Source organism: Leopardus geoffroyi, chromosome A3 (assembly GCF_018350155.1).
Source record: "Leopardus geoffroyi isolate Oge1 chromosome A3, O.geoffroyi_Oge1_pat1.0, whole genome shotgun sequence".
NCBI classification, from domain to species: Eukaryota; Metazoa; Chordata; class Mammalia; order Carnivora; family Felidae; genus Leopardus; species Leopardus geoffroyi.
This window is the reverse complement of record NC_059336.1, coordinates 37615264-37635256: the sequence shown is the minus strand read 5'-3', so window position 1 is coordinate 37635256 and position 19993 is coordinate 37615264. Positions and strand designations below refer to the sequence as shown.

General features: G+C 41.3%; 1 long non-coding RNA gene across 3 annotated transcripts in view; it reads left to right on the top strand.

Moving 5' to 3' along the window:
* The window catches only part of LOC123580514, a 155583-nt gene that overhangs the window by 76497 nt on the left and 59093 nt on the right, over positions 1–19993 (top strand). The gene's annotated exons all lie outside the window — the stretch shown is intronic.

Here is a 19993-nt window from a genome sequence, read left to right as displayed (position 1 = left end):
TACCTAGAAACTGCACACTGCTTACCGACCCCAGAGCTCAGGGAAAGTAGAGCGGATGAATCACACCCTCAAGGAAACCCTGGCTAAGTTCCACCAAGAGACTAATCTCCCATGGCCAGATTTAATACCGCTGGCCCTCCTGCGTGCCCAATGCACACCTGGGGCACTAGGATTCTCCCCTTTTGAGTTATTATATGGGTAATAACTATATGGGCCCCCCCCCCCCCCATTTAGGAAAGCTCCCGGGAGACCTATACCAGATTGGAGACAAGGGAATAAGACAACAGCTCCAGACCTTGGGGGCAGTCCTAAATAAGTTACAGAGATACACCACAGAGATGGCCCCCATTTCCTTAGGGACTCCCATTCACCCCTTTCAGCCAGGAGATTCTGTGTGGGTCAAAGATTGGAAGAGGGAACCTCTTAGACCACGGTGGACTGGGCCTCCTCATACTGTTATTCTAACAACTCCTACAGCCCTTAAAGTTTCAGGTATCACCCCATGGGTTCATCACTCCAGAGTTAAGAAGGCCAACTCAGAAGAACCCACAACCTGGTAAAGTGATCCAGATTTAGTCAACCCGCTTAAACTGGCCCTCAAAAGGGAAACTGGCCCCTGAGACCTCCAGCCCTGCTCCAGCCACACCCCAGAAGCTGGCTAGCCTGTGCACAGCAGAAGCTTGAGGAATCAATGCGTGAACCTAGCCCAGGGGTTTGGATGCAACTCTGCCAGCCCTTGCCCCTTACTGGTGTCATAGCCCTGATCTTACTTCTTACTGTTGGGCTGATAGAAAATGCACCAACAAGCTGGACATGGGACAAAAGATGCATTCTGGGTTTCACATACCTCCTCTGGATGGGAGGATTATTAAGTATTGCCTGTATATTACGATAATCTCTCTCACCCTCACAACTGCCGCTTACCCACTTTGCCCCCAGGATTGTTATATGACAATAAGGGGGTCAAGGGCATTCAGTGCCTTCGTCTCCCTCCACAAAGATTATACAAAGGGAAAAACACCCACTCTCTGTCAGTCACTCAGTGCCCCAAGGACTAAGTATTGGACTGTAGAGATAACCCAAAATGTCAGGAACCCATGTCACAACAAGGGCCTCCAGAGAGGGAAGCGAGCTTGCTACACTTACCTTCCTCAATGGGGGATCTTGGATGGGGGAGGGGTGCAAGACAGGGCCCTTCAAAAAGTTATAAAGGATACCCAAGATAGGGTAATACAAGCCATAAAGGCGACCACTCCCCTGCAGCCTACCAAGGTTTGAACCTTTCAGCCCTCAATCAGATGCTTACCAATTCCCCACTCCGGCATTGGGCCAACACTACTCTACAAGTCCTCCATAAAATAGATAATCACACCCAAACATGCTGGATGTGCTTGCCCATCGGCCGGAGGGCTTACTTAGCCACTCCCATCCCTTTAACCTGGGAAGCTCCTGAAAATCTCAAAACCAACACCTCTGTCTTCATTGGACCGCTGGCCACTGGGGTCCATCTCACAAATGCCAACAATCTAATCTGTACAGTCCCTGAAGGTATGAATGGTACCTCTCTATGAGGAAGAAATACAACCTTAAAGAGGAATACAACCCTACTGTGTTCAAGCCCTGGGGTGTTCTATTTGTGTTCTAATTTGGCCTACCAATGCTTAGAGGCCAAATGGACTCAGATACATTATTCCATCTTCCTAACCCCAGAGATATCCGTATACACTGAAGATCAGTTCCTGACAGCCTTTAGCCCCAAGTCCCGGGCTAAAGGGGCAGTCCTGCTACCCATTCTGATAGGAGCAGGAATTGCAACAGGAATAGGACCTGGAATAGGGGGCATAGATTCATCCATAGGACTATACCATAGACTATCTCAAGAGATGAATGAAGATATGGAACAGGTGGCAGATTCTCTAGTAACCTTACAAAACCAAATAAACTCTCTGGCGGCAGTGACCCTCCAAAATAGACGAGCCCTTGACCTCCTCACTTCAGAAAAAGAAGGGTCTTGCATCTTTCTGAGGGAGGAATATTGCTATTTCATAAACCAGTCAGGAATAGTTACAACTAAGGTTAAGCAACTCAAGGAAAGAATTCAACGTAGACAACAGGAAAGTATCAATCAATGGAAAGGATGGGATCTCACAGATTGGGCATCCTGGCTTCCTGCCCTGGCGGGGCCCCTCCTCCCCATAATTTTACTTGTATCTATTGGCCCCTGTATACTGAATGCCCTGGTATGTTTTATTGAAAACACTGTTGCTCGCCAAACTACTGCATGTATCTTAGCCTTCCGAGAGTACCAACCTGTAAACCTGAAAGGTGATGCCTACTAAAAGTTTTTTTTAAAGGCATCAAAGGGGGGAATGTTGGAGAAGTGAATAAAGTATGCCAAAGATAGCTGATGGGGCTAAAACAGACTCTGGTCTCTACCTCAGAGACCGCTCCTCCAGGTTCTTCCTTACCCTCCCCACTTGCATTCGGCGCTTAGATCTTTGGAGAAACAGTCTCCTCTGAGCCCGCTGGTGTTAAATAAATCTCTGATCCACCAAGATCTCCAAGGGCTGCTTGGTTTTTCCACCAGCATTCCAGCCTCGTTCGGTAACACTACCTTTCTTTCTTTCTTTCTTTTCTTTCTTTCTTTCTTCCTTTCTTTCTTTCTTTCTTTCTTTCTTTCTTTTTCTTTTAATATTTTTAATGTTTATTTATTTTTTAGAGAGGGAGAGACAGAGAGGGAGAAAGAGAGAGAGAATAAGCAGGGGAGAGGCATAGAGAGAGGGAGGCACAGAATCTGAAGCAGGCTCCAGGCTGCAAGCTGTCAGCACAGAGCCTGACACGGGGCTCGAACCCATGAACATTGAAATAATGACCTGAACTGAAGTTGGAAGCTGAATCTACTGAGCCACCCAGGCACCCCTCTGTGCTAGCTTTCTTAAAAAGAAGATGCTTGTTTTTATTTTTATTTTTTTTATGTTAATTTATTTTTGAGAAAGACACAAAGTGCGAGCCATGGAGGGACAGAGAGAGGGAGACACAGAATCCAAAGCAGGCTCTGGTTCCGAGCTGTCAGCACAGAGCCCAACAGTCGAAACCAAGAACCATGAATCATGACCTGAGCTGAAGTCGGTTGCTTAACGAACTGAGCCACCCAGGTGCCCTGGCTTATTTTTATATTTAAGACTAGGACTCAGTGGTTGCCCCTGGGTCGGTATACTTTACAAGTCAGAGGGGTTACAGAAGGGTCAGATATTTATAACTGCCTGGACCCAGTACGTGTTCTTTCCACCTTTTGCCAAGGGGGTTTATCTGGAGTACATCTTCGAACCTCAGGTCATATAGGAGTTGGCCTTAGCTTTCATTTCCTGCTTGCTTAGGGCTTCAAGGTCAGTCAGAGGTGAAGGACTGGGCTTCCTGCTTCATCCTTCCTTACGTGTTTCCTGGGCTCAGGGACATCCCTTTTCATGGGCATATAGCCCTGCATCTGTACAGAATCTTCTAGATCCTGAGGAATAGGTCAGGGATTTTCAAAGTTCCCTATGGTCCTCTGGTTCTCCAAATTTGTCTTTTAAATTTTTGTCCAGGCTCTCGTTTGCCTCCACTGAAGCCATAGCTTTAGGCAGCTTTGATGTTCCAGTGTCTTTGAGTAGGGGATCACTGCAAGGGGAAACACCTGTGAGGAGGCCGCTAGAAGTGCCCTTTGGGGCAGGATATAGAAACAGAAGGTTTTAATTTTTAAAATCATTTTAGAAGATTGCTATTGTTTTCACTAATGGCCTGGAATGAGGACGTGTTTCACCTGATCTGAGCTTTAAGTCAAATCAAGTAGAAACCCCAACCTGGGCTTGAGAATGTTTCAGGGAGCTGCTCATTTGATGGAAAGAAAGATAGAGCATCCTCTTGAGATGGAACTTTTTTACCGGAGCTCCAAAGAGGTCAGTGTTCTCTAGCGGCTGTGAGACTGCAGGCATCTCACGTCCAAGTCACCCTGATCTGGGGGGGGACGGGGTTTGGGGATATTCCTGAGTGAAAATGACATAGGCTCCACTGTTTTTTAAATGAGATTTGGTAGTTGTTCTTGAGTAGATTTTGTTTGTTTGTTCTGTGCCTTTGGTTAAATTGCAGAGTTCTGAAACGTTTGAATCTGATTGTTTTGCTTGTATTTTCATTATTTGTGGGAGAGTGGGTTCACTGAGGTCCATGCTTCACTTCAGCTGGAAAGATTTTTTTTTTTCACTTAAAAAAATTTTTTTTAACGTTGATCTTATTTTTGAGAGGAAACAGAGTGCAAGCGGGGGAGGGGCAGAGAGAGAGGGATACACAAAATCTGAAGTAGGTTCCAGGCTCTGAACTGTCAACACAGAGCCTCATACAGGTCCCGAACCCACTAACTGTGAGATCATGACCTGATCCGAAGTCGGACTCTCAACCTACTGAGCCCCCCAGGTGCTCCAGAGTCTTAATCAAACTCAGGTGTCTCAAAAGTAAAACACGTGCTGTTAATCCCTGTACTTAAAATGCTGGGAAGAGTTTTGGGCATACAGTGTAAGTATTATAAGCATGCAAGTATGTGGGCGTTAGTTTTTAATATGGTTATTTTCCTTTGCTCCCCGAGAGCACCTTCTGTGTTGGGTTTCCGTGTTTAGAGCACAGTGTATAGAGACTTCAACTCCATGAAGCCACTGATAACTGAGGAAAATATTTAAAATGTATTTTCAGAGATTTAACACAATAACTAATAACCAGTGCTGAGTTTCAAACTCCAAGCTAGCAGATAGCTTCTATTCAAGCCTAGGAGTAAAACTGGGGTTAGCTTGTAAGCAGTGAGTGGAAAGAAATCATTGTAAAAACAAAGGTACTATGTCATACTTTGGGTGTCTCTATCCTTCTGTTTAACCTTTTTAAATTAAAAAAAAGTTATTTTACTTTTAAAAACCTAATTGGGAAATTTCTGGCTTTCTTTTTGTTTCGAAACCCTGTTTCTAGGGGAGCCTGGGTGGCTCAGTCGTCCCACTTTGGCTCAGATCATGATCTCGCAGTCTGTGAGTTCGAGCCCTGTGTCGGGCTCTGTGCTGACAGCTCAGAGCCTGGGGCCTGCTTCAGACTCTGTGTCTCCCTCTCTCTCTGCCCCTCCCCTGATCACATTTTGTCTGTCTCTCTCAAAAAATGAATAAACATTAAAAAAAAAAAAAAGTAAACCCTATTTTTGGAAATTGTAGCTGTCCATTGTCAAGTGACTAAAGGGAGCTTAACTTGATTAGCAGTGACATAGGAGGACATTAGAAGCCTCCTGAATTATGTCATTTTACCTACATCTTATGTATGGAAAACAGCTGTCCATTCTATGTAGAACAGAAAAGTTTGAACTGGGTATCCATAATCTCTGTGAGGGGAAACACCTGTAGGGAGGTACATACACCAGTGTCCTTTGGAGCAGGATATAGAAACAATGTTTTAATTTTTGAAAGAATCACAAAGTTGCCTGAAATAACAAACGCTCTTGATAATCCATGACAAATTGATCTAAAAATCTATGAGTGATAGATCCAGTGGTCACGGGGTTTAAATAACACAAAGCTGGGTGTCTATATTTATCAGGCAGATGGAAGTCCCACTTTTGTCTGGCACCAGGATTTAGACCCGAAGGACAATCTGGGAAAATGGTGGGCTATGCTGCCAGAAGCCAACCTGCAAAATGGATTTTTACTTTATTTTTGTCTGGAGAGAAGCGAAAAATGGTGGCCTTTTACAAGGATGCCTAGGTCAAGGTATTCTCCTGACCCAGGGGCCCTGTCTAGGTGCCCATGTGGCAAGGTTTGCAAGAGAAGCATTCTCTTCCCTCTGCAGCCTGTGGGGGCTCCAGGGAAGATTGAGTGGCTCCACTGACAATATTGAGCTTGGGAAGCTCAAGGAGGCAGCTCAGCCAGTGGAGTCTTCACTGAACTGCAGAGAATCATGAGGGCAGCTGCTTCTCAGATGGAGGCTATCACCCCAGGGGGATTAGCAGGGAAGACTGAAAGAAGTGCGTGTGAATTCAAGTGAGACCCACCCTAGGGAAGACCGGAAATAACTACTTGAGGCTCAGGGGAGGAATTTAAGACCATTGTTTTGCCATCATGCTTCAGTCAAGGAAATCTGAATTATTGCTATGAACAGGACAGCTTTATTACCTCTACACTGGTGAGGATTGAAGACATGGCAATAATGACCATTTATTGAGCCCCTTCTATACGCCCAAAATGTAGTATATTTTTTAATCAGTGGCATTTACAATTCTTCAAGGCTGCTTTTATTCTCTACACTTAGTAGATGAGAAAAGTAAGACACAGCTTTCTCAAGGGCACACACCTAGTCTTTGGACTAGGGCACACACCTAGTCCAATTCCAACCGAGAATTGGAACTCGGTTCTTCTTCATCCAAAATGTGACTGTCATTCCACTACACTGTCTCTCATGCACCTGCAGAAGCACACTTCTTACTTTCACCTTCAAAGTGTCTGCGTATGAATTTACAGTGAGCAAAGAAGGCCCATAAACATCAACAACAGTAGACATCAAAGGAAAAACTATGTTAGTATGTTGTCAAGTCCTACACAATCACACTGAGAAAACTGGATGGATGGAAATTTTACTGCAAGAAAAGGACACAAAACAGTCCAAAAGGAACCTGACTCATAAAGTTAGTAGTGCGATAATTTTGTGTGCAGTGTATACTCATACTGATGTACAGTATTTTAAATAATTTATAGGAGAAGTAATAATTGCTTCCTATTTATGTACCCAGGTTGGGAAAAGGGAGTTACTGTCAAAAGCTGAGATACTGATAATTCCTTATGTGAGCTTCCATTTTATTTAGAACAAGTTTTTTTTTTTTTTAATGTTTGTTTTTGAGAGAGAGACAGAGACAGAGAGAGAAAGAGGGTGAGTGGGGAAGGGGCAGAGAGAGAAAGAGACACAGAATCTGAAGCAGGCTCCAGGCTCTGAGCTGGCAGCACAGAGCCCGATGAGGGGCTCGAACCCACGAACCCTGAGATCATGACCTGAGCTGAAGTTGGCCGCTTAACCGACTGAGCCACCCAGGTACCCCTACAAGCTTCCATTTTAAATGGGTTTTTTTGGTAACGTTTATTTATTTTTGAGAAAGAGAGAAAGAGTGAGAGAGAAGGCAAGCAGGGGAGGAGCAGAGAGAGAGAGGAAGACACAGAATCCAAAGCAGGTTCCAGGCTCTGAGCTGTTAGCACAGAGCCTGAGCAGGGCTGGAACTCACAAACTGTGAGAACATGGCTTGAGCCTAAGTCTGATGCTCAACCGACTGAGCCACCCAGGCGCCCCTGAGCTTCCATTTTAAAGACAAAAGCATTGCTGAAGCTGGAATTGTTCCAGTGAAAGGGGAACAATTTGGGTGAATTTTATGAATTGGATGATGATGAAGAAGAAAACTAATTATGTCTAAATGTAAATTAAACCAATTCTTTTTTTTTAATTTTTTTTTTCAGCGTTTATTTATTTTTGGGACAGAGAGAGACAGAGCATGAACGGGGGAGGGGCAGAGAGAGAGGGAGACACAGAATCGGAAACAGGCTCCAGGCTCTGAGCCATCAGCCCAGAGCCTGACGCGGGGCTCGAACTCACGGACCGCGAGATCGTGACCTGGCTGAAGTCGGACGCTTAACCGACTGCACCACCCAGGCGCCCCTAAATTAAACCAATTCTTAATGGGTACAATAAGTATAGCATTACTCAACAGATTTGCCCCCAGGATGTCACCATTCCATTTGAAATGTTGCTGGTATATGAGAGAGGCTAACCTTCTGGGTTAACAATTTTTATTGAAAGTTTTCTTAATCTGGGGCGCCTGGGTGACTCAGTCAGTTAAGCATCCAACTCTTGGTTTCAGCTCAGGTCACGATCGCATGGTTTAGTGGGTTCAAAACCCATATTGGGCCCCAAGCTGACAGTGCAGAGTCTGTTTGAGATGCTCTGTCTCGCAATCTCTCTGCCCCTCCCCCATGCACATTGTCTCCATCTTTCTCAAAATAAGTAAATAAACTTAAAAAAATAAAAAAAGAAAGTTTTCTTTCTCAAGACTCTGAGCCCAGGCACTTTGGCTAATGTATAAAGTTGATTTTCTAAGATGTTAGAGATTTCAATGCTGAGATTGAGAGTGAGCCCCACTTTTATGGACTGAATTATGTCCTCTAAAGTCCCTGTGTTGGGGTCCCCAGTATGTCCATATTTGGAGATAGTGTCTTTAAGTAATTAAGTTTAAATGAGATCATAAGGGTGGGGCCTAAATCCAATAGAACTGGTGACCTCTTCTTATAAGAAGAGGAAGAGAGACCAGGAGTCCATCTGCACAGCAGAAAGGCAAGGTAGTAACAGTGAGAGGGTGGGAAGAAGGTCTCATAAGAAACCAGTCCTGCTGGCACCTTGGTCTTGGACTTCCTGCCAGAATTGTGAGAAAATATATATCTGTGGCATTTGGTTGTGACAGTCTGAAAAGACTAATATTCCCACATAGCAACAATTCTCAAAGTTGAGTGTAGCTGTTTCATGTGCCTTGTCATATGCTAGTATCATTGAGCATTCTTCTGTCAATCAGCAGAAAATGTTTCAAGATAAGTGAGCAATGGCAGGGATTCCCAAACTCTAACTACCTTTGGGTGAATTTTAAAATGAATGATGTGAATTATGTCTGACAAGTATCTTTCTCCTCTCGATTTAATTTCATTGCACATCATTTACATTGATCTATATGAATTTCCTATCTGCCTCACTTTTCTTTAAACTGAAAATGATTTTGTTGCCTTTTAGAGTTGCTATTTAAATACCACTTAAAAGTATTTTTACAAGGACTTTGCAATATCACAGGAAAAGCTTTGGTCTTTTAATTCCATAATGTCTTTGACATTCATCCAAGAAGAAGAGATGATCTGAGGACGGTGCAGATGAGACATACATAATTTTTAGGTTTTCTAGAGCTTACTAAGGCATAAATGAAATAAAGTTGTCTCCAGGTACCTGTCACAAGGGCATCTATTCTTTCAGCACAGTTTTTAAGCACGGATACTTTACTGAGTTTACAGAACCATGGTAGGCAGTTTATGCAATTTCCAGTGTACTCATTTAATTAGCCTAAGGCAACCCCTCCTTGACCCTTTATTTTGTCTAACTGGCTTTCAAAAATAATCCAGCTCCTCTGTGAGCTCTTTAAGGGAATAGATCTTTTTCAAAAAAAGTCTTATTTCCAAGTCTCCAAACCCTCATATATATTACATACTCCAAAATATATATTGGATGGTATTGAAAGCTGACTGAACTAATTATTATCTTTTGTCCCTTGAAAACTGGATTCAATAATAAAACTACAGCAGAATTATAGTTATTTTATCCTAAGTGCTTTTTAAAGTCACATTTCTTTGATTCTTTGAGACCCAAAGAGTCCATATATTTCCCTGGAAAATGGGGCAACTCTACAAATTCATGACAACGACTTCAAACAAAAGAAGAAAAGTGGATCAATTTAGCCAGACAATAAAAATTAACTTACTTCTATTTTGACTAAAGAAAACATCTTCTTTCATGGGAGAATTTCAAAACTGCAAATTACAATTTAAAATGATAGCTGAAGGGCATAATCTACAGAAAGGCAATTTTTGTAAGATATATTAAACTTGAACTTTTCTATTATATTTGATGAGATGTAGAATCATAGCATTTTGAAACTTAAAATAAGGAAGGGGCCTTGGAAAGCTCCCATGGAAAAAGCAAATCACAAAAAAGAACCCTCGTCCATGTGTAAAAATGCAAAGTTGCCTTTGAAAGATGGAGCAGCATTTCCCCAGAGGTCCATGTGCAGAACGATTTTCAAATAAAGACACCAAAGCTAGAATTTTTTTGTTCTCTTAATATCTGTTTTTAAAAAATGCCACAAACTAGAAAGCAGGCATTTATCAGCTAAGGTGCTTCTGCTAAAGATGCTGCGTGTTGCCATGGCACCACAATAGGGCTGCTGGCTGACTTGTTCACCTGGGAGAAACCTTGCATTGTGTTCTCCATATCTGCTCAGTCTTAAAAGTCTCAACATTTTATTAGGCTTTGTTTTTTTTTTCCCTTACTTTTCTATCCTGACACTAAATAAATAATTGTGGGGCATTGAGATATAGCAGCAATAGCAAGTGGTTTGGAATCAATCAGACCCAAGTTTGCTTTCAACCCTGTCGCTTACTACTTTAGACAACCCCTTCCTCATTCTCCTTGTAAGTTGAATGACTTGAATGAGGAGGATAATGATTCTTGCTTGTGGCATTGTGGTAGGAGTTAGAGATTGTGTATCTAGTCTAGATACTGTATCTGGTACACAGTGGGCACTCATTGATTTTTATGCAGTTTGTTCATGGAATTGGCCAGTTTATCATCCAGCTGTAGCTTCTCAGTTTCAGTCTGGACTGAGTTGTGACCTCAGTTGTTTTATTTATGCCCTGTGTAGATACAAAGTGGTTTGGATCAGGTCATGTGAAAAATAGCACTAGACATGTTCACCTTTATGGTCATTCAGAATCAGTGAAAGCCATGATATCATAAGAGGAGGGCAAGGTTGTCCATCCATCAGAATAGTTACACACACACACACACACACACACACACACACACCTATTTCTTTGAGCAATTTATCCACCCCCAAGAACTATCAGCTAAATGCACAGGAGTTACTTACTCTGATGAATATCATAAGCAATTAAGACTAAAAATGTTCACTGAAAACTACTCTGTCAGGCACTTTACAAGATGCCAGGGTAGTGGTATGAGCTAAGTGATTGTAATACTGGACATCATGGTATCAAAGAGAAAATTGAAATTAAAAAATATTTACAAGCCCTCTCTCACAGAATTTTTTATTCCTCTTTCTTTCCATGAAAATTTAACAATTTCCTCTGAGCCCAGTTCTCAATTACAGGGCACTGGCTATTTCCTACTAACATAATAAGGCTCCAAGACCATATGCATATTTGAATTAGTATGTAGTACTCTATTGCCAACAAAACAAAACAAAACAAAACAAAACAAAACAAAACAAATAACGATTTGGTAACTTCAATGAAGAGTTTTGAACAAAGGAGAAAAAGTGAAATGGAATAGAAATTGGCATCACCTGATTGACACAGGGTAAAGGGTATGTAGTAAATAATCCACCATAAGATGTGTTCTCATCCTTCATAGTGATCAGTTTACTGATAGAGAGTGAATAAGCCCAGGCATAGTCATTATGTTTCTCACACATAATAAGCCTGGCCATCCAGCGAAGGTCTATGAGCAGGAATGCACTGGTTGACCTATACCATGAAATTCTGGATTTTAAAAATTCAGGTTTGAAAAGAGATCAGATGTCCGTTTACCAGAGATAGGGAATGGGGGAGGAAATTGGAGGACGGTGATCCAAAGGTATAAACTTCCATTTATAAGTAAGTACTGGGGATGTAATATACAACATAATGACTATAACTGTTGTGTGATACTTACGAAAGTTGTAAAGACAGTAGATCCTAAGAATTCTCATGGAGAATTTACAGAGAAAATTATGTGTTTCCTTTCTTTTTGTTATATCTTACATGAGAAGGTGGATGTTAGCTGAACCTACTGTAATCATGTCACAAGATATGTAAACCAAACCATTATGCTCTACACCTTAAACTAATACAATGATGTATGTCAATTATTTCCAATAAAGCTGGGGAGAAATTCAGGTTCAAATTGGTATCGTTGACACAAAATGAACAAACTTTTTAGGATTTCTGAAAAAAGAAGTTTGATTCGAGCCCAAGTTAGGACTGCGGCGGGGATACACAATCCTCATGAAGAAGAGAGTGCTCAGCTCCTATAAAGGGAATATTTGGTGTAGGGTTACATACGTTTTTTACATTAAAAGTTACAACTTATTAGACAAAGAACATTTCAGAAGGTCGCAGACCTTAAATTTCTAGTATATGCAGGGTTGTATGGCTTTAATCTTATGGGAACCAGGGAAGTTTCTTACTTTTACTTATTTTTTGTGTTCAGAATGCTCCCTTTGGTTATTTTCTTTAACAAGGCAGATGTACAATGTGTGCTCCAGGCAGAAATACAGTCCATGCTTTGAGGTTTTGCCCAGTCATTTTGACCTTGGCTAATGTTACAGTATAGCTTCCCTGGGAGTGCAGGAGCAGGGCCCACAAACATTAAAAGTTGAAAATTTCCTTTATCGGTATTATTACTTTGGAAAACGCTTTGGCAGTATCTACAGAAGATGGGTCTTCATGTACCCCCTGATCCGGTCTTTTTGTTCCTAAATATGAATTCAACAGAAATGCATACTATGTTCTTTTTCCCTTATTTTTTAGATTACCACTTTTGGTACTTGTTAAGTTACTTTATCTAGTCCCAAGTGGGTGTGGATTTTATATCTACTTGGGAATAGTTATTGATGTTTTCTAGTGATCACATTGAAATATGTGTTTTAAACTTTGAGAAATAAGATATGCAAAAAATTAGGATGAGTGTAATAAATCCCATATGCCTATTGCTATGCATCAATTTTTTCTCAAAGTTTGGTTACATTTGATTCATGCATTTGAGTTTTCTTTTATTTATATATATTTTTTTAACGTTTATTTATTTTTGACACAGAGAGAGACAGAGCATGAATGGGGGAGGGTCACAGAGAGAGGGAGACACAGAATCTGAAACAGGCTCCAGGCTCTGAGCTGTCAGCACAGAGCCTGACGCGGGGCTCGAACTCACGACCGCGAGATCATGACCTGAGCCGAAGTCGCATGCTTAACCGACTGAGCCACCCAGGCGCCCCTTTTCTTTTATTTTTTTTGATAATGCCTTTTTTTCACTTATTTATTTTTTAATGTGGATGGCTTTATTTTCTACCTAACAATTTAGTAATCCGACAGAGAATGATGACTCTCAGACAGAAATATATTTATGCTGCACTCATTTTAATGAATTCAACAGAAATGCACACTATATTTACCAGATAACCGATATAAGAATTTTCATGGCATCACTACTTTTAATAACCCCAAGTTGGAAAAAAACCCAATTGCTAATCAATAAATAGTAAAGTGGCAAATCAGCTGTTACATATCTTACAATGTTTTATGACACAGTGATTTACAACTATACACAACATCATGGATGAATCTCATGAACATGATGTTCAGTGACAGAAGCCAGATATAAAATTGTCCTCTGTATGATTCTCCTTATCCTGAGCAGGCTGGGCTAATCTTGGAAGGGTAGTAACTGGAAGTTTCTGGGCTGCTAATGATGTTCTACTTCTTGATCTGAGTGCTGGTTTTATACATGTGCTCATTTTATAAAAATGTATGATTATTATTACAAAATAATTATTTATGATCTGTATACTTTTCGGTATATATGGCATATGTCTATAAACATTTCCAAAAAAAAAATTATGTCTCTCTCATAACACATGGAAGTGGGGAGAACTGGTCAAAAGTATCTATCAGAAAATCAAGTTCAGTATAGTCATTGTATCTAGAGTGATCTAAGGGGCAAAGATGAGTCTGACCTCTGTGATTCAATATCAGTGCCTTCTTTTAACACAGTGGTTTTTGACTGTTCTTTTGGAGATAATTGAATCCAGTGGCTGATGCCAAAGAGCCCCAGTAATTGAATCAGCATTTGCTTGAACAAGGTTCTTTTATTGTCCTCTTGATTGTTTGCATGTCCTATGTCAGTGAAATGGGCATAGCAACATTTTAGCTCAAAGCCACCCAGACTATGAGTAAACTACAGCTCACCGGAGATTGTCTAATTTAAATAGAAAGCAGAATCTGAATGAATGACTTTGTTCTTCCCCAAAGAAGACCGTTGTTCTCATGTAGGCACTGATTTATGCATCAATCAGTCATAGGGCACCTACTGTATTCCAGGCCCTGCATTTAAATGCTGGGGACAGGAAAAAAATGACATGTGATCCCTGTCCTCATGGAACTAATGATCTAGCCAGGGGGTTAGCTCATTTAACAGACATCTGAAATGATGGGCTATGCCACAAGAGCCAGTTATACAAAGGGCCTTGAAACAAAAGAAAAAAATGAGTAACTGATCCTTTCTCAGGATCAAAGGAGGCTTTACTGAGAGGGGAACAATTGCTATTGGTTTCAAAGAGGGAAAGGGAGTCCAGCCCAAAGGAACAGATTTTGCAAAGTCATTGCTGTGAGAGTGCATGCTTTGTGATGTTCCTGTGGGGAGGAAGGGGAGTAAAGACGGCAAGGGAGTTGGGGCCTGGATTATCAAAGCCTAGAAGATGCTGCTGGTGCTCTGCCCAGATCCCCTTTGGTTGGCCAGTGTGTTCTTCTCCTGCTGCTGTGAGTCCCCCTTCTCAGAGAATTTCCCTTAAACTACAAGAGCCACCTCACCCAGAAATACCCAGAGGTTATAGAACCTCATCCACTGGGGTAACCTGTAGCCAAAAGTTTACTGATTCGGGAGCAGTGCTGTTCATGCTCCAGAACTTGCACGGGCTCAGGATGAGCCTAGACTCCAGCTGAGACCACATCCTTGCTTAGCTCCTTCCAGCTGTCCTCTCCTGCTTCCCTCATTCTCCCTCATTCCCCTTCATTGGAGGACACACCTCACTAATTTGCAGACACAAGAATCCCAGCCTCAGACTCTGCTTTTAGGGAGCTTGACCTCAGACCTCAATTTTGATTGCATGAATAGTAGGGAGCCATTGAAAATGTTACATCAGTGGAGTGGTTCAATTTGAATTGCATTTTGTAAAAGTAACTGTCATAACTTTGAATGTAAATTGGAGGATAATTCCTCTGGTTCACTTAATTTTTTTTAATTTATTCATTTTTTGAGAGTGAAAGACGGAGCGTGAGTGGGGGAGGGGCAGAGAGAGTGGGAGACCCAGAATCAGAAGCAGATTCCAGGCTCTGAGCTGTCAGCACAGAGCCTGACGTGGGTCTTGAACTCACAGATCAGGAGATCATGACCTGAGCCAAAGTCAGACACTTAACCAACTGATTCACCCAGGCACCCCCTCTGGTTTACTTTTCATGTAAAAAAATACTACATTTAAATTTTTTTTTTTTTCAACGTTTATTTATTTTTGGGACAGAGAGAGACAGAGCATGAACGGGGGAGGGTCAGAGAGAGGGAGACACAGAATCGGAAACAGGCTCCAGGCTCTGAGCCATCAGCCCAGAGCCCGACGCGGGGCCCGAACTCACGGACTGCGAGATCGTGACCTGGCTGAAGTCGGACGCTTAACCGACTGCGCCACCCAGGCGCCCCAAAAAAATACTACATTTAAACACTGTTCTGGGGCGCCTGGGTGGCGCAGTCGGTTAAGCATCCGACTTCGGCTCAGGTCGTGATCTCGCGGTCCAGGAGTTCAAGCCCCGCGTCAGTCTCTGTGCTGACTGCTCAGAGCCTGGAGCCTGTTTCGGATTCTGTGTCTCCCTCTCTCTCTGACCCTCCCCCATTCATGCTCTGTCTCTCTCTGTCTCAAAAATAAACGTTAAAAAAAAATTTTTTTTTAAACACTGTTCTGGTAGGACTTCTTGCTACACAGTTTAAGGAGGGATACATATGTATGCATGTGTGTGATTCTAATTCTGTGAGAATGTGATTATGTGATTGCATCTGAGAAAAGTACAAAAGGAGTTTTTGTGTTTATTTTATTGTAATTGCATTCCAGAATTTTCCCCTTTATTTAATTGTTTGCCGATAGTGGTTTTATCATGTTTCTTGTGGCAGTAATTACTTCTCATTTCCATGTACTTTATTTGAAAATCATTCTTGTCCTATAGTTCATTATTTCACAATATTATTATCATTAGAGCTTTAATGGTGGTGCCTGGGTAGCTCAGTCAGTTGAGCATCTGACTCTTGATTTGGGCTCAGGTCATGATCCCAGGGTTGTAGGACTGAGCCCCACGTTGGGCTCCTCGCTGAGTGTGGAACCTGCTTAGGATTCTCTTTTTCTCTCTCCCTCTGCCCCTCTCCCCTGCTCTCTCTCTCTCTCTCTCAAATAAAATTTTAAAAAAAGAAAAAAAAAGAATTAGAGCTTTAATAATTGATCATGGGAGAGAAGGGTGACCAACTCATTGGTGACCTGCTAGGGATCACTTGAATATTTTAAGTCTTCTTTTTTCTCTTTTTTCCTTCTCTTTCTTTCCCTCACTCCCTCTCTTCCTTCTTTCTTACCTTCCATTCTTTCTTCCTTCCTTCCTTGGCTGGATAGCTCAACATGTTAAATATATAACAGGCTACAGTCACTTAGAAAAATTGCCTTTTACATTCTGTTTTGTAAAAATTCACTCTTGGTAATTAGTTGACCTTTATGAATAAAATATGCTGGTTTTCATTCAACAAGTGCTGGGGTAATGTAGGTGTTTGCTGTAGAGTGTTTCTTTATTCACTGGAAATATAATTACCTTTCCAAAACTGTAACTCTAATCTTGATTCTTGCCATGTGAGGAGGAGAAATTTATGTATCTGTATGATTTCTTCTCAGTCATGGAGGAAGGGAATAAACCTTTATTTAAGATATTAAATTCATAAGAAAGCCATTGAATACTTCCAATGAAGTATTACTTATTAAAAATTGAGATGTATGATCTCTTTTTATCTTTATCTAAGGAAATCCTACTAACCTCCAGGCTAAGACAGAATATGACTTCCTCTATGAGAGAGGGGCTAAAGGAAATAACATTTATTCCTGATTATCTAATCCAGAAGCCAACTCTTCCCTGAATTCCCATAATATTTAGTTCCAGCCCTCTTAAACTGCCATTGAATGCCCTTATGGGTTATAACTACATAAATTTCAATTAGCTATTCTGCATAACAGACTTCTAAAACTCAATGGCTTAAAATAATAAAAATTTATTATCTTTCATAAGACTATGGGTCAACTGTGTTGTTTTGGTCTCATCTGGGCTCACAAATGTGCTTGTGGTCAGCTATAGATTGGAAAGTAACTCTGCCCTTTGCAGGGATCTCACATATCTGGGGCCCAGCAGGCTTTCAGTGGTCCATGACAACCTTTGCTGGGACGACAGGGCCGTCGTCCATGTAGTCTCTTAAGATTTTATCCAACAAGGTTAGCCCAGGCTTGTTCACATGGTGGCCACATGGTGGTTCACATGGTAGCCGGGCAGGTTCTAAGAGAGAGTGAAAGTGTGCAAAATCCCATGAGGCCTAGGCTTGGAACTGGCACGTCATCACTTCTTCTATGTTTTATTAGTTAAGTAAATCACAAGGTTGACCAGATGCAAGGAGGGAGAAATTGGCCCTAATTCTTGATGGGAGGCATTGCAAAACCACGTCACAAAGAACATAGTTCAGAGGAAGGTGAAGGATTGAGGACTTTTTGCAATGAAAGCGTCACATACATATGTTTGTATACATATTTTCTATCAGGCTAAAATCCTGAAAATAAGTCAATATTTTATCATCTTGTATAATAGTATTAATGGTGTTGCTTAGAATGTACTTCTTTTGGTTTTAAGTTCACAGCATCTCTCCTCCTTGTCAACTGATAATAGTTCTCTCTTACACTTTGGCACTCTCCCCCCCGCCCCCATCCAATGTGGTCCTGGAGCATTTATGGGTTCTGAATTGGGTGCTCTAGCCCAAACAGCTGGTCAGGGGATCAGAATAAAACTAAAGCTGGGACAATAGGAGTCTTACAGAAATTTGATCTGGTAGATCCATTTAAGGAGAGAATTTGGTTGAAGCTGAGGTTTCTTGCCTTCTTGAAGCCTGATTCTTTAAATCTTTCCTCCATTTTGGGGCACCGGGGTGGCTCAGTTGGTTAAGCATCCAACTTGGTTTCAGCTCAGGTCATGCATGATCTCATGGTTCATGAGTTTGAGCCATGCATTGGGCTCTGCTCTGATGGTGCAGAGCCTGCTTGACATTCTCTGCCTCTCCCTCTCTCTCTCAAAATAAATTAATAAACTTAAAAAAATAAATCTTTCCTCTATTTTGAAGCATCCCTGTAAATATACCTTATTTTTCTTCCTAAGGCAAATCATCTAGCATCATAGGGACCTTATACATTAACAAGTCTCAAAAATTTGTTGAGTGACTGAATGAAGGTAGGGATCCTAAAATCACTGACTACCTTTATCATATAAGACTATTTAGCATATGCTCTCCTAGGGCATGGATGCCTTTGGTTTGGTGTGCCCCACAGTCCTTTCTCCAGGAACTGCCCCTTCCCTCATCCACATGGGTAATGAGGAGTCAACAAGTTACTGCAAGGGCACCTTACCTGGTGGCCAAAGTATATTTGATCAGGGTGGCCAGTGAGCCCCCAAAATTTGTGAATGAAGGGCCAAGACAGTCAGTCAATCAGAAAATGTGTTTAATTGTTACGCTGTGAAACATATTCCCAGCCACATACAGAGATCTTTTCTGTGAATATCTGAATTTAGGTAAGTCACTTGACCTCTCTAAAGCTTTAGTTTTCACAGCTATACAATGGAAACCACAGTATCTACCCCTCAGGGCTTTTTAAAATATTAAATGTGATAGTAAGTGTGAAAAACCTTGTGTAATTCCTAGTAGGGTGCAGTTTAGTTTCCTCTTATTGTTCCGTGGGGATCTCCTTTCATAAAGTACCTGATTTTAGGTTCCTGATGCATTTTACAACAGATCCCATACAAAACTCCTTTGATGTGCCGAGAATTTAGATTCTAATTCAGTAAGAACAGTATTGAATGCTTATATACCACTATACTAGGTGATTTACCCATATTAACTGTTCTCATAGCAATATCCTGGGTAGATACTCTTACCAATTTTACACATGAGGAAATCAACCGAAGACTGAATTAAGATGCATTCATGTCAGTCTCTTACATCTCCTTCATCTACCGTCCCTGCTCAGAGCCTTCTCAGTCTTGTGCACTTTGGCTCACAGCCAAAATGATGATAATTCTATGGCCCATGGAAGAAAATGGATGAAGCTGCTGGCAGCTGGAGATACATGGACTGTGGTGCTCTGCTTGGCTCTCACCCTACCTAGCACCCCCTTGTGGAAAAGAGTATAAATCTTTCAATTGTTCTTTTGCAGATGTGCAAAGGTACAGTTTAGGCTGATTTTAGAGTGATTTTTGACAATAAACTTGGCAGGAGGAAAATAGTTTTTTTGATAAACACTCTCAGGTAACCATAACACACAACCTTCCACTGTTGTCATAGAAAATGGACAGAGGCAAAACACAGAGCTGATCTCTAGCCTTATGACATTTTACAAATCAAGGCTGATTCTACTTGTTAAATTATTTCTTCCTGCTATCAATATGTTCCATTGTGTCCTTTTCTAATGTAGTGATCAAATGCCTTGGTTTCTAGGTCTCTAGCTTAGCAATAAACATAACATTGTTTTAGAATCTATCCCATTTCCTTACCTACTTTTCCTTTTCTTTGCCATGGGTCAGGATTCTTATAAGAAAACAAAACATTTTTGATATGCAGCAGGTATTTGATTCTGGAACTAAAGTGTTCTGCCCAGGATTGGTAAGGAGAGCACTTTGCCTGGCTTTGTTTTTGTGGTGCCTGTAAAAGAGAAACATGCTCATAGCTTCATTACTGGAGAGCCAGGCTGTTTAAAAATATATGAATTATTAGCTCTATGAGGAAATTCTAATGGAAGGGAACAGCAATAGATCTGTATGTAATGAGAAGCCCATCCAGCAGCAAGCCATTCATTGAACAAGAGAGGAAGGGATACACCTGTCAGTAAATATTTAGAATTGACGTGAATCTTTAATGAGGAAAGACTGGAAAGTTTCACAGAAGCCCTGCTATGTGACACTCACTATGCTCTCCTAATTTCACAGTAAACTTGTGTAGTATTTGTTATGACCCCCATGTCGGAGATGCTGCTGGTTCCTTTGCTTCAAGCTAAGACCAACTTTGGTATATTTCTAGCACCAGAACTGAAGCTTAATTTTTT